The sequence below is a fragment of the Ahaetulla prasina genome, chromosome 8 (assembly GCF_028640845.1).
Source record: "Ahaetulla prasina isolate Xishuangbanna chromosome 8, ASM2864084v1, whole genome shotgun sequence".
Classification (NCBI taxonomy): domain Eukaryota; kingdom Metazoa; phylum Chordata; class Lepidosauria; order Squamata; family Colubridae; genus Ahaetulla; species Ahaetulla prasina.
Window position 1 is genome coordinate 6,045,664 of NC_080546.1, and position 14,825 is coordinate 6,060,488.

At 41.6% G+C, this 14,825-nt stretch overlaps 1 pseudogene; it reads left to right on the forward strand.

Annotated features, from left to right (window-relative positions):
• Nucleotides 1-9,350: 9,350 nt before the first annotated feature.
• On the forward strand, nt 9,351-9,876 carry LOC131203141 (meteorin-like protein; annotated as a pseudogene).
• Nucleotides 9,877-14,825: the final 4,949 nt, after the last annotated feature.

Consider the following 14,825-nt stretch of genomic DNA (forward strand, 5'->3'; position numbering starts at 1 on the left):
TGTTTTCTCCGTATCTTCATCTTTTTGGTGTTTCTTCTGTCTTCATTCACGCTTAATCTATTACAACATTTCTTCAAAAATATACTATTCTAATTATACCATTCTCTTACATAACTATTAATTGGTTTATCTCTATCTCTTTTCCCACCAATGGTAAAATTGATCCCATATCTTTAAAATAGTCTGAATCCTCTCTTTAATTATCAAAGTTAATCTATTCATTTCTGCACATTCTAAAAAAAAATCTAATTACCGTATATACTCGAGTATAAGCCGAGTTTTTCAGCACATTTTTTGTGCTGAAAAACGTCCCCTCGGCTTATACTCGGGTCTATACGGCTTATACTCGAGTTTTTTTTTTAAGCCTCGGCTTATACTCGAGTATATACGGCTTATACTCAGTTTTTTTCTTTTTCACATTTTACCGGACTGAAGCCCTGCCGGTGCAGTGAGAGGCGGGGCAGGGAGCCGCCAGCCTTCTCAGCTGAGGGAGGAGGGTTTCAACCGTAGGTGCCTCATTTCCCACCCTCGGCTTATACTCGAGTCCCCAGTTTACCCCAGTTTTTGGGGTAAAATTGGGGACCTCGGCTTATACTCGGATCGGCTTATATTCGAGTATATACGGTACTTCTTCTAAAGGTATTTTCTCTGCTTTCTAATTTTGCGCAAAAACAATCCTTGCAGCTGTTATTACATGTATAATCAAATAAATATTTTCTTTGCTATTTTTTTCTGGAACAGAAAAACCCAATAGGAACAGCTCCGGTTTTAAATCAATTTAACATAACATAATAACAGAGTTGGAAGGGACCTTGGAGGTCTTCTAGTCCAACCCCCTGCCCAAGCAGAAAACCCTACACCATTTCAGACAAATGGTTATCCAACATTTTCTTAAAAATTTCCAGTGTTGGAGCATTTACAACTTCTGGAGGCAAGTTGTTCCACTGATTAATTGTTCTCACTGTCAGGAAATTTCTCCTTAGTTCTAAGTTGCTTCTTTCTTTGATCAGTTTCCACCCATTGCTTCTTGTTCTACCCTCAGGTGCTTTGGAGAATAGTTTGACTCCCTCTTCTTTGTGGCAGCCCCTGAGATATTGGAACACAGCTATCATGTCTCCCCTAGTCCTTCTTTTCATTAAACTAGACATATCCAGTTCCTGCAATTGTTCTTCATATGTTTTAGCCTCCAGTCCCCTAATCATCTTGGTTGCTCTTCTCTGCACTCTTTCTAGAGTCTCGACATATTTTTTTACATCATGGCGACCAAAACTGGATACAATATTCCAAGTGTGGCCTTACCAAGGCATTATAAAGTGGTATTAATACTTCACGTGATCTTGATTCTATCCCTCTGTTTATGCAGCCCAGAATTGTGTTGGCTTTTTTGGCAGCTGCTGCACACGGCTGGCTCCTATCTAAATGGTTGTCCACTAGGACTCCAAGATCCCTCTCACAGTTACTACTATTGAGCAAGGTACCACATATACGGTACCTGTGCATTTTGGGTTTTTTTGCCTAAATGTAGAACCTTACTTTTTTCACTGTTGAATTTCATTTTGTTAGCTAGCACCCAATGTTCAAGTCTGTCAAGATCCTTCTGTATCTTGAGCCTATCTTCTGCAATATGTTGTTGCACAGGGTGATTATTGTTATGTACCATATAAAGCAGGGGTGAAATGTAAAATTTGTTCCTACCGGTTCTGTGGGCGTGGTTTGGTGGTGGTGGGGTAATGTGATTGAGTGGGTGTGGCCACTTTTTTTTTTTTTTACTTTTAAGAGCTTTTTTTCTACAACCTCTTCGGCTGAAGAGGTTGTAAAAAAATGCTTTTAAAAGCCTCTGATAATCGGGCAACTCAGCTGGGATCACCAGAGGAGCCTTTTAAAAGCATTTTTTTACAACCTCTTCGGCCAGAGAGGTTGTAGAAAAAAATGCTTTTAAGAGGTTCTGACGATCCCAGCTGAGTCAGAGGCTTTTTTTTTTACTTTTAAAAGCATTTTTTCTCAACCTCTTTGGCCGAAGAGGTTGTTAAAAAATGCTTTTAAAAGCCTCTGATAATCAGACAACTCAGCTGGGATCACCAGAGGAGCCTTTTAAAAGCATTTTTTACAGCCTCTTCGGCCAGAGAGGTTGTAGAAAAAAATGCTTTTAAGAGGTTCTGACGATCCCAGCTGAGTCAGAGGCTTTTTTTTTTACTTTTAAAAGCATTTTTTCGGCTGAAGAAAAAATGCTTTCAAAAGTTAAAAAAAAGGCTCTGACGATTGCGCAGCTCAGCTGGGCATGGGGGGGGCAGGGATTTTTGCTACCGGTTCTCCGAACCACCCGCCACCATCGCTACCAGATCGTGTGATCTGGTCTGAACCGGGAGTATTTCACCCCTGATATAAGGAGTGAGCTCTAGGCTTCACTCAGGTCCTCCAAAACGGCGGGAAAATACTTAAAGTTCATTGGTTAAGCCGTCAGGCAACGCTCTATAAAAGCGGACATTGCCAGACTAGCACTCTGTTGGGTTGTACTGGTCTACTAATAACCAGCTGCTGTTACCGAAAGGGCTGAGTCCATCTCTTCCATCATCGGATCTAACAATTATTATTACTATTATTATTTTTGCAACTACCGTTTATGCATTTCCCTGGTTCTGCTGGCAGTGAAATAATCAAATTAACTCACCGGAGGGTTTCCTGCCGCAGAGTTTTAACTCCTAATGAAAAGAGCCTTCGAAGTCAAGCAACCATGAAAATAAAAAACCCACAACCAACCTGAGGAATTAACTAACCGCTTAAAGTCAGTTATTCTAACTTCAGTCTGTAAAATTTCCATGCTGTGTGAGGTTTTCGTAAATTGTATTCAGGACGAGAGCTGGGGTTCCCGGTTGGGGAAAAGTTGCTTTCAAGTTACGTCTCAGCGAAGTCGCCCCTTTTGTGTGAACACCAACTTTGAAGGGAAGTTGTACCTAACGGATCAAAAGCGACGCGAAGTTCTTGAAAGGGACAGTTTGACTGTCGTGGCTTCTGTTGGGAGATATTCAGATACTTTAGGGCTGCAAAGAATGGAGGAGGGAAAAGGATATGAAATTTCAGCGTTTCCTTTTTAGAAGGTGGAACAAAAGGCTCCCGGGAGAAGCACAGTTCTTGCTTTAGGCCTCCCATATAAATACCGCAAAATTGCCATTACGCCTTATTAATGCGCAGCTACAGCGACCCCTAAGGGTTAATTAATAACGCTAAGGTGTTTATACAGCTTTATCTTGGAAATATTTCATGGCCCGCCTACTATTTCTTGGCAAGATAGAGGTGGAGGGATAACTGGCAACCAGTAATTAAAAGGCAGTTAAGTTGTTCGTCAGAGGCCCAGATGATATTGGTTTGTATGGGCTATGTTCAGCCGAGAAATGAAAAGAGAGTTTGTTTGCACTGAACCCTGGTTTGTTAAACTCTAAAGCAGTGGTCACCAGCTGGTGGTCCGTGGACCACTGGTGGTCCGCGAGAAAATTTTGGTGGTCCACAGAAAAATTACTTGCATTTTTTATCTTGCACTAAATCAGGGGTCCTCAAATTACAGCCCCTGGGACAGAAACATGCAATTAATGCTTGTGTTGCTGCAGAGAGTCTCCCCCTTTGGGGTCTTTTTGTGTGGGGCAGAGGGGGGCAGAAATTCCAACTCGGGGTCTGCTTCAACCTCCTGCTATGGGGCTTTGGGCAGAGGCTGGAGGGAAGTGCTGCTAGTGGCAAAGAGCCGGAGGGCCTCGTTCCAGTGGGGCTGCCTCATGGCCTGGAACTGGCTGACCATCTCAGCCCGCTAAACCTCCAGTCGCCGGTACCTGGCCTTGTACTCCCACAGGCCATCCCTCTGCTTGGAAAGCCTATGCTCCTAGTCCTCATGAGGTGCTTCTGCTGAGCCTCTTTCTCAGTCAGATCCAATTTGAACTGATCCAGCTGTTTTGCCAACTCTTTCTCGTGGTGGCTGCTTAGCTCCAACCACTGCTTCCTGTTGGGACCCTAAGGAACCCGGGCGGGGAGGTGAGGAGTGGCTGGGAGGGGAGGATTGAGTAGAGGCTGGCGAGGCACATGAGTGACATCAGGTTGGCCACGCCCACCCTGTCACATGACCATCTAGCTATGTCCACCCAGCCGGTCATTAGGCAAATCATATTAGTGGTCCGCGGGATTTAAAATTATGAAGTTAGTGGTCCCTGAGGTCAGAAAGGTTGGTGACCTCTGCTCTAAACCACTGCTTGGTTTCACACGTTCCAAACAGAATAACAGAATTGGAAGGGACCTTGGAGGTCTTCTAGTCCAACCCCGTGAAACCCTACACCATTTCAGACAAATGCCTGTCCAGTCTCTTAGCAATAGCACTTAGACCGGGGTGTCAAACTCAAGGCCCAGGGACAGGATCTGGCCTGTAGGGTACTTAGATCTGGCCTGCTGGTCCGCCCTGGAAACAGTGAAGGACCGGCCTCTGGTGCAGTGATGGTATTCAGCCAGTTCTATCTGGTTCGGTCGAACTGGTAGCGGCAGCTGCCGGAGGCTCTACCTATCTGCCCGGATGTCATCCTGTCCCGTTTTTGACGCTCTACGGGTGTGCTCCCATTTGTGAACCTGTAGCAAAGGTAAGTGAATACCACCCCTGCTGCGGTGCCTCTACCAGCAAAAATGGAGCTTGGGAGGGCCACGCACGGCCCACCCAGGCTCCGTTTTTGGCTGCAATGGCCTCCTGCAGCCCTCTGCCAGCAAAAATGGAGCCCAGGCAGGGTTCCCTGAGCTCCATTTTCACGGCGCGGCTTCCCTGCACTCCATTTTCTCTGAAGAAGGGATGCAGGAGGCCGACGCAGCCAAAAACGGAGTCTTGATGAGTGATGTTGAGCTGGCCACGCCCACCCTGACCACATACCCAGACACAAACACACACACACAATGGTCCCGCAAGGTCAAACACAACCCTGATGCAGCTCTCAAAGAAATTGAGTTTGACATTCCTGGCTTAGACTTATATACCGCTTCATAATGCTCTACAGCTCTCTTTAAGCGGTTTAGAGTCATATTATCAAAGTTGCAGGTCCTAGCCAGATGTTGGTGGAAGTTAAAGCTTCATGAAAATCTCCAGCGATGGAGCATCCATAACTTCTGGAGACAAGTCGTTCCACTGATTAATTGTTCTCACTGTCAGGAAATTTCTTCTGAGTTCTAGGCGGCTTCTCTCCTTGATTAGTTTCCATCCGTTGCTTCTTCCTCTGCCTTCAGGTGCTTTGGAGAATAGCTTGGCTTCCTCTTCTTTGTGGCAGCCCCTCAAATATTGGAAGACTGCTATCATGTCACCCCAAGTCCTTCTTTTCATTAAGCTAGACATACCAATTCCTGCAACCCTTCGTCATATAGTTTTGCCTCCAGTCCCTTAATAATCTACATTGCTCTTCTCTGTACTTTTTCTAGAGTCTTAATATCCCTTTTTTTATATATTGTGGCAAGCAAACAACAATTTCTTTATTATTCCCAGAGTTCATCATTGCTGGGCTAAGTGTACCATAAACCAGTCTCTACAAATCACCCTTGCTGGATTCATATAATATGCTAAGCACAAGCAAACCAATCATATTAGCATATTACTGGAGTTGCGTTTCCTAGCCAGATGTTGGTGGAAGTTAAATCTGCGTTCGTTTCTTAGATTTTTTTCCGAATATAGCACCAAGTGCTTACATATTCCAGAAGTCTGAGGTTGCTCCTGGGAATTCTTTGGGTGGCGGGCGGGTAGGGGCTAGCAGATTGTAAAGATTTTGTATGAAAAGATTTCATTCCCAATTGCCAATAGGAATAGTAAAATGAATCTAGCCCTGACATATAAATGAAAGTGATCATCCAGTCAATAAATCTGCTTTTTACTTGTTCAAGGCCTCCGTTTTCCTTTTATGAGGTTTGCCTTTTTTATAAATCTAACAACTCTTGGTCAGTGGTGGGCTGCTGCCAGTTCAGACCGGTTTGCCTGAACCGGTAGTTGCAACCTGCGGGTGGGGTGGGGTGGGGTGGGGTGGCCCATCCCACCCATCCCACCCATCCCACCCATCCCGCCTGTCCACCCAGGTGCAATCCCGTGCTATATCGCTGTTGTTTTGATGCCGCATTTATGTGCAGATAGTGCACACAAGCAAATTGCCGTGCTTTGTGATGCCACATGCATGCACGGATGGGACACACACACATTTCCGGTGCTGGAAGGACCTGTTGTTACAGTATGTGACGCCCACCTCTGCTCCTGGTGGATTTTTGAGGTCCTGCAGAAAGGATAAAAGTTAGGTCAGGAGGCTGGCAGGTTCTTAATCCACCTAAGCCAACACTAACTAGGATCAGTTCTCCAGGATTGGAACCCAAAGGTCTCCTTGGCCTGCCTATCATTCATGAAAGCTGGAAAGGCTTAATTTCCCATAATTTGTTTCTTGATCACATTAACTGGGCATCAGGAGAATTTGAGCCTAAGATCTCCTAGAAGCTGTGCATAAAATGCAGTTTTATCAAATTTAAGGTTGGGTTAAAATGGTTGAAGGCACAGGTGTCCATTCCTAAACCCAGGAGCACCTGGGTGATGAGACGTGTGTTGGGAAGGGCAAATTCCTATGGGGTCCTTGGTGCTCTCTGGCCAACGAGCCCACAGTTCAACCCTGAACCACAAATATTCTCCTCTATTAGGAAAAATTCACGTCTAAAGTGGGACTAGAACTCACTGTCTCCTAGTGAATGTCCCAAAGCCATCTAACCAACCATCGTGCCTAAGACGGAACTAGAACTTACCAACTCCTGGTGATTAGCCCAAAGACACCCAGCTGGCTTTCGTGTCTAAGGTCAGGACTAGAACTCACCATCGCCTGGTCGTTGGCCCTAAGTCACCCAGCTGGCTTTCATGTCTAAGGGCAGGACTAGAACTCACCATTGCCTGGTGGTTGGCCCAAAGTCACCCAGCCAGCTTTCATGCGTAAGTGGGACTAGAACTCACAGGCTCCTGGTTTTACCTTCACCACTATACCAAATAGGATCTCAATTCCTCAAGGTAAAATAATTTCGAGGGAGAGTTCTGATTATACTCCATCTAACTTGTTGGTAAACAATTCACACCCTGAGACACAAAGATTGGTCTATTTATTTAAGTAATAAATAAATTTGTAATAAATTAACTAGGCATGAAAGCCCGGCCTTTGGGTATTTGAGCTAGTTAAGAAATATGTACTTCAAAACATTCCAGCAAAATTGAAGAGGATTTCATTTTCAAATAGGCACAGAGAGCAGTTAATCACTTTCTGCATTTAGAATGGAATTTATTGAGCCAAGGGATTATGTTTTTATTAATAAGTAATAGAGAGGTATGCAATACCTCATCTGCATGTCGTGTGGAATCATGCAAGTTCATACAAATATTTTGGATATGTTCCGAAGCAGGTCAGAAACAAGGAGGTGGGGGGAAGGGAAGCGGAGAAAACCTCGAAATGTTTTGAGGGTATCTCCAAAACTATATAATGTGTTGCTGTGAAAAATGATGGGTAAAGTGAAGAGGATACGAAGACTTATTGAACTTATGCTTAGATTTATGATTTCACTTTTCAGTTCACTTTCTGATAATAAAATGTACGGATCCCTGCGATCTTTTCGAAATCCACACTAGACTTAAGACGCAAGCTTCAAAGATTCTGGATGATGCCAATGCATGGCAAAAGCAGCTTGGTCTAATGCAGGAGTCAGCAACCGTTGGCTCTGGAGCCGCATGTGGCTCTTTCATCCTTCTGCTGCGGGTCCCTGCTGCTGGTCGGCTCCCCAATTGATAGGGCTTTTGGTTAGGACAGGTAGAAGAAAAAGGACACAGCGTGCTAGGAAGAGACTCTATGGTGGGGGAACCAACTTCCAATCGGCAGAGAGAAAAGGACGCCGTGCTAGGAGGAGACTATGATGTGGGAACCAGACTTCCGGTCGGCTCCAGAATTGAATGGGGGCTTCCGGTTAGGACCTTTGTGGCTCTTTGAGTGTTTAAGGTTGCCGACCCCTGGTGTAATGGGTAAGGCACCAGGTTAGAGAGCAGGAGATGGTGAGTTCTAGTCCCGCCGTAGGCATGAAAGCTGGCTGGGTTATTTTGGGCCATTTAGCAGGAGATGGTGAGTTTTAATCCCACTTTGTCAAGAAAGTTGGCTGGCTGGGTGACTTTGGGCCAATCACCAGGTGACTGTGAGTTGTAGTCCCACCTTAGACATGAAAGCCAGTTGGGTGATTTTGGGCCAATCATCAGGAGACAATGAGTTCTAGTCCCACCTTAGTCAAGGAAGTTTGGCAGGTGACTTTGGGCCAATCACCAGGAAGTGATGAGTTCTAGTCCCGCTTTAGGCATAAAAGCTGGTTGGGTGATTTTGGGACAATCAACAGGCGACTGTGAGTTCTAATCTTGTAGATATGGAGTTCCAGAGGGCAGGTGTTAAGATTGGAAAGGCGTCCTTTGATGGCATTCTGTAACTGAGGAAATTTCAGTTGACAAATGATTCCATTTAAGTTGCTATTTAGACATCTCACAAGGAATTTTCTTGCATTTATGTTGTAAATACGCATTCAGATTAAGAAAGAGAATTTGCTGTGGAAAACATTTTGAAAAAGAGAGAGAGAATTTAAACATAAATGTCATTGGAGCACCACAATGGACTTGCACTAGTTAGTTACAAAGCAGACAAGAGACAAGTGTGAACACCTTTTTTTAGCACCAATAGAAGAGAATACGTATAGCTCAGGATTGAACTCTGGGGTCCTTTGAGCTCTCTGAGCTTGGTAGGTTTTTTTGTTTTGTTTTTTGGTGGACATTTCACTACCCAACTAGGTAACATCATCAGTGCTAGAAGAAAGTGAGGTTTGCGCTTTTATTTTTTATTGTTCAATACCCCAATAAAGAAACTACCAACTTAGACAAACGAGCTATCAATAAAAAACAGCCTATTGAAGGAACCACAAAGGACCCTCTTACCAAGTCACTAAGAGGTGGGTTTCAGCAGGTTCTGACCAGTTCTAGAGAACCGGTAGTGGAAATTTTCAGTAGTTCGGAGAACCAGTAAATACCATCTCTGGCTGGCCCCGCCCCCATCTATTCTCTGCCTCCCACCTGATCGGGAGGAAATGGGGATTTTGCACTAACCTTCCCCTGCCACAACCACCAAGCCACTCCCACCAAGCCATGCGAGGGCACTGTTGAGCCGAGTGGCCAGAAGGCGGGGATGGACTCGTGTTAGCGGTTTGCTCCAGCTCTGGTTTGCTCTCGCCATGTAAGCGCAGGCTACGGGCGCTCTCCTCTTTTCTCTCCTCTGCTGGATCCTTTCTAGGGCAGCCCGGCAAGGATCATGCGGAGAGCCCCAGCGCCCAGGCTGCTGCTCCTGCCACCATCACCGCTGTTGCTGCTTGCTGGGCTTTTTGGTACTGGACAGGGGCTGCACGGCGCAATACTCCAGCAACTTGTGCAGTTGGAGAGGAAGTGGATTAACTCACGAGTCCCACAGAAAAGATGTCGGAGAAGTCTACCTCCGTTGTTCTGAAGGAACCATAGAATGGATGTATCCCACGGGAGCATTGATCGTCAATCTGCTACCCAATATTATCTCTTCCTCTTACAAACATTGGACTGTTTGCATAAAACCTTACAAGAACTCTGCAGGAGCAAATATTTATTTGGAAAAAACTGGAGAACTAAAACTACCGGTCCAAGAGGGAGATCACAGACCTACCAGAGTGTATTGCTTCAACTTTGACCAAGGTGGGCTTTTTGTTGAGGCTACCCCTCAGCAGGACATTAGTAGGAAGATTACAGGCTTCCAGTATGAACTGATAAGCAAGGGGATGGCATCAGATTTGCACATGATTTCCGCATGAAGCTGAAAACACCAGCCTGAAGATGACGAATGAGACTTTGTTGAAATGTCGGCAAGACACTTCCAATTTTATGCGGGAGAAAACCCGAATAACCAAAGACCTACACACACATACATACATACGTATGTATGTATGTATGTATGTATGTATGTATGTATGTATGTATAGATATATATATATTTGTTTTCTGAGGTTTTCGCGGGTGTTTGTATGTAGGTCTTTGGTTACTCGGGTTTTCTCCCGCGTAAAATTGGAAGTGTCTTGGCGACGTTTGCTCCCAGAAGCACGAAGCTGAAGCCTGAAGATGACGAATGAGACTTCATCAAAATGTCGCCAAGACACTTCCAAACAACATTTACAACACAAATGATGATCAATATATCAATATAAATCATAAGGATTGCCAGCAACAAGTTATAGTCATACAGTCATAAGTGGAAAGAGATGGGTGATGGGAACTATGAAACGATTAATAGTAGTGCAGATTCAGTAAATAGTCTGACAGTGTTGAGGGAATTATTTGTTTAGCAGAGTGATGGCCTTCGGGAAAAAACTGTACTTGTGTCTAGTTGTTCTGGTGTGCAGTGTTCTATAGCGTCGTTTTGAGGGTAGGAGTTGAAACAGTTTATGTCCAGGATGCGATATATATATATATGTTTTCTGAGGTTTTCACGGGTGTTTGTATGTAGGTCTTTGGTTGTTCGGGTTTTCTCCCGTGTAAAATTGGAAGTGTCTTGGCGATGTTTCGACGAAGTCTCATTCGTCATCTTCGGGCTTCAGCTTCGTGCTTCTGGGAGCACGAAACTGAAGCTTGAAGATGACGAATGAGACTTCGTCGAAACGTCGCCAAGACACTTCCAATTTTACACGGGAGAAAACCCGAACAACCAAAGACCTACATATATATATGTGTGTGTGTGTGTGTGTGTGTGTGTGTGTGTTATTCTGACAAATAATTCTGAACAGCGCACATTTTAATTAACGTTAAGAGTGCCATTAAATAGAAAAATGAGGCTCCAGAATTGTTTAAGGAGATTCAAAAGGAAGAAAAATTAAAATAAACATGCTGTTTTGCCACTGAGCAGCATTCTTTTTTGGGAATGAAGGAAAGAGGTGTTGAGGGGGGAGGGGAAGATTTTTAAAAAATGAAAACAAAAAGGAATAGAAGAAGAAAGAAAAGAATAAAAAGTCTGTTTATGCCAGATCAAGCTTGTTTGTGCCAGAGAGTGGAGGTTGGATTTACCGTATTTTTCGGACTATAAGACGCACCTAAATTTACAGGAGGAAAACAAGAAAAAAATAATTGTTGGCCTCCGCGTGTTGCGTTTTTGCCCTCCCCAGCCCCCAGAAGCACTCTGCACTGCTTCGCACAGCCAGAGGTGGGCTTCAGCAGGTTCTGACCAGTTCTGGAGAACCAGTAGTGGAAATTTTTTTTTTTTTTTTTTTTTTATTGAAAGAGTTTTATAAAAAAACAAAAACATTTTTCCCCCTTTTTTCCCCCTCCCTCCCAAAAAAAACAAAAAACAAAAAAAAAACACCCCCCTCCCTCCCCCACCCCCCGGCTTCCCGGGTCAATCACAAGGTAAAGTTATACATAAACCAAACATAGAATAAAATTTTCCCTTCCAATCCAAACAACCACATCCAAAGCTTTTCGTCTCCCAACCCCCTCCCCATTACATAAGATAACTTTCTAATTATTCAAAGGCAATCTGATATTTCTTAATCTGATATCTGTTTTGTAGATAATCAATCCATTTTTCCATTCAATTAAATATCTTTCCTGCGTATTGTCTTTTAAAACGCTGAGATTTTAGCCATCTCAGCCAAATTAATAACTTTCAATATCCATTCTTCTATTGTAGGTATCTCTTCTTCTTCCAGTATTGTCCAATCAACAGTCTTGCTGCTGTTACTAAGTTCAAAATCACTTTAGTCTCAATCCCTGTACAATACGTTATAATTCCCAAAAGGAAAAATTGTGGCAGGAACTTTATCTTCTTCTTCAGTACATTTTGAATAATCCACCAAATTCTTATCCAAAAGACCTTAATTTTCTTGCAAGTCCACCAAATATGAAAATATGTAGCATCATCACAATCACACCTCCAACATTTCGCTTGGATATTAGGATACATACATGATAATTTTTGGGATCTAAGTGCCATCTATAAAACATCTTATAAAAATTTTCCTTAAATTCTGTGCTTGTGTAAACTTAACATTTCTAACCCAGATTTTCTCCCATGTTTCCAACATTATTGGTTCCTGAATATTCTGTGCCCATTTTATCATACAATCCTTTACCAAATCCTTTTCCGAATCTATTTCAAGCAACACATTATACAATCTCTTTATATGCTCCTGGGTCTGATTTCTAATTTGCTTTATTAAATTTTCCTCCCTTTGCATTATACCAATTTTTTGATCTTCTTTCCATCTAGCACTTATTTGCCCATATTGAAACCAAGTATAATTCCTCCCTTCTTCATTTAATACCTGTAATGATTTTAATTGCAATCTACCTCCTTCAGCATACAAAAGTTCTTTATATGTAATCATTTCCTGTTTCTGTTCTATATTTATATTCTCTATTGCATGTCTAGGGCTCGCCCATATAGGAATCTTGTAATCTAATTTATAGGAATATTTATTCCAGACCATAAAGAGCACTTCTCAACACATGATTCTTAAAAGCCCTATCCACTTTTTTCCATAAAATAAGTACGCATGCCATCCATATAACAAGTCATAACCTTCTATATTCAAAATTCTTTCCTCTGTTAAGTTAAACCAGTCACTTATTACTGAAAGGGTTACTGCTTCATAATATAGTTTAAAGTTAGGCATTCTTAAACCACCTCTTTCCCGTGAATCCTGTATTATTTTCATTTTAACCCTCGCCTTTTTACCCTGCCATATAAATTTATTAATCCCACTCTGCCAATCTTCCAAATTTTTATCCTTTTTAATTATAGGTATCATCTGGAACAGAAACAAAAATCTAGGTAACACATTCATTTTAATAGCATAATCCTTCCCAATAGGGATAACTGCAATTTCTTCCAGCCACTCATATCATTCTGAACTTTTGCCATAGCAAGTCATAATTATTCTTATAAAGTTTCTTGTTCGATGAGCTAATATAGACCCTAAATATTTAACCTTTTTTACTACCTCAAATCCTGTCATTTCCTCTAGTTTTTGTTTCTGTTGTATAGACATATTTTTAATTATCACTTTTGTTTTATTCTGATTTATTTTAAATCCTGATACCTTTCCATATTTATCAATTACTTCCAACAAAAATCTACTTGAATTTATAGGATTCGTTAACGTAACCACTACATCATCTGCAAAAGCTCTAACTTTGTACTCATATTGTCTAATCTTAATTCCTCTATTTTCATTAATTCTCGTATTTTATCTAATAATGGTTCCAGAGTCAAAACAAACAATAATGGTGATAAGGGACATCCCTGTCTTGTTCCTTTCGCAATCTTAATAACTTCTGTCAAACTACCATTTACTATAATCTGTGCTGTTTGCTCTCCATAAATCGCTTTAATTATTCTAATAAAACAGTCTCCAAATTGCATTTTCTCTATTAATTTAAATAAAAAATCCCAATGCAATCGATCAAAGGCTTTCTCTGCATCCAAAAAAATAAGTGCCGCTGAAGTATTCTTCTTTCCAAATATTCCAATATATTAATAATCTGTCTAACATTATTCCTCATCTGCCTCCCTTTTATAAAACCAGATTGATCAGTGTGAATTCTTTGTTGTAAAACTAACATTAATCTATCTGCTATTATTTTTACAAAAATCTTATAATCATTATTTAAAAGTGAAATCGGCCTATAGTTACCAGGTTTAGAGCAGTCTTGCTCCTCTTTGGTATCAGTGAAATAAAAGATGTTTTCCATGACGGGGTATTCCACTCCTAATTGTATCTGATTAAATAATTCTTTAAGTGGGCCTAATATTTCATCCTGTGTTTTTATAATAAGTTGCTGTAAGACCATCTGTACCAGGGTTTTCCCATTTTAATTGTTTAATTGCCTCCACTATTTCTCCAGTAGCTATCGGCCGGTTCAGCTCCTCCTCTGTTCTAATGTTAGAATATTCACCTTATAATCTTTCAAATAATCATAAATGTCCCTATCAATATTTTGTCTTTTGCATATAGTGCAGTATAAAATTCTGAGAATGCCTTTTAATTTTATCCTGTTGGTATATCTCTTTACCTTTATATTCTATTTTTGTATGACACGTGCTTTCTGTTTCTTCCTTAAATTATATGCCAACCATCTCCCAGGTTTATTTGCATTACAAAAGGTATTATGTTTAGCATATTGTATATTCGTTGCCACCTGGTCTGCCATTAACATATTAAATTGACTCTGTAATATTTTTATAGCCTCTTTAAGTTTATGATCTTGTGGGTTTTGAATTAATAACTGTTGCTTCCTTGAATTTCTTCTTCCAAATATCTACGCTGCCTTTGTTTATTATTCCTTTGCCTGTTGTCCAAATAAAATCAATATCCTCTAATAAACGCTTTGCTCGCTTCCCACACAGTTCCTATAGGTGTCCCTTTGTACATATTAAAATCAAAAATTCTTTTAACTGTTTCTTACAATAAGTTACATTATCCTCATATCTAAACAGATTTTCATTCAACCTCCATGTTCTACCACCTTTTTCCCTTGTAATAATTCCATCCATACTGGGCTATGGTCAGTTAAACACCTCGAAATATCTTCGTTTTCTTCACCCTAGAAAGCAAGTCATTAGAAATTAAAATAAAATCAATGCGTGAAAAGATTGATGCCTATCAGAAAAAAGTAAAATCTCTCTCATCTGGATTCCGTAACCTCCATATATCTCTAAACTCAAAGTCTTCCATCATTTCAAAAAAGGATTTTGGTAATTTTGCATGTATAG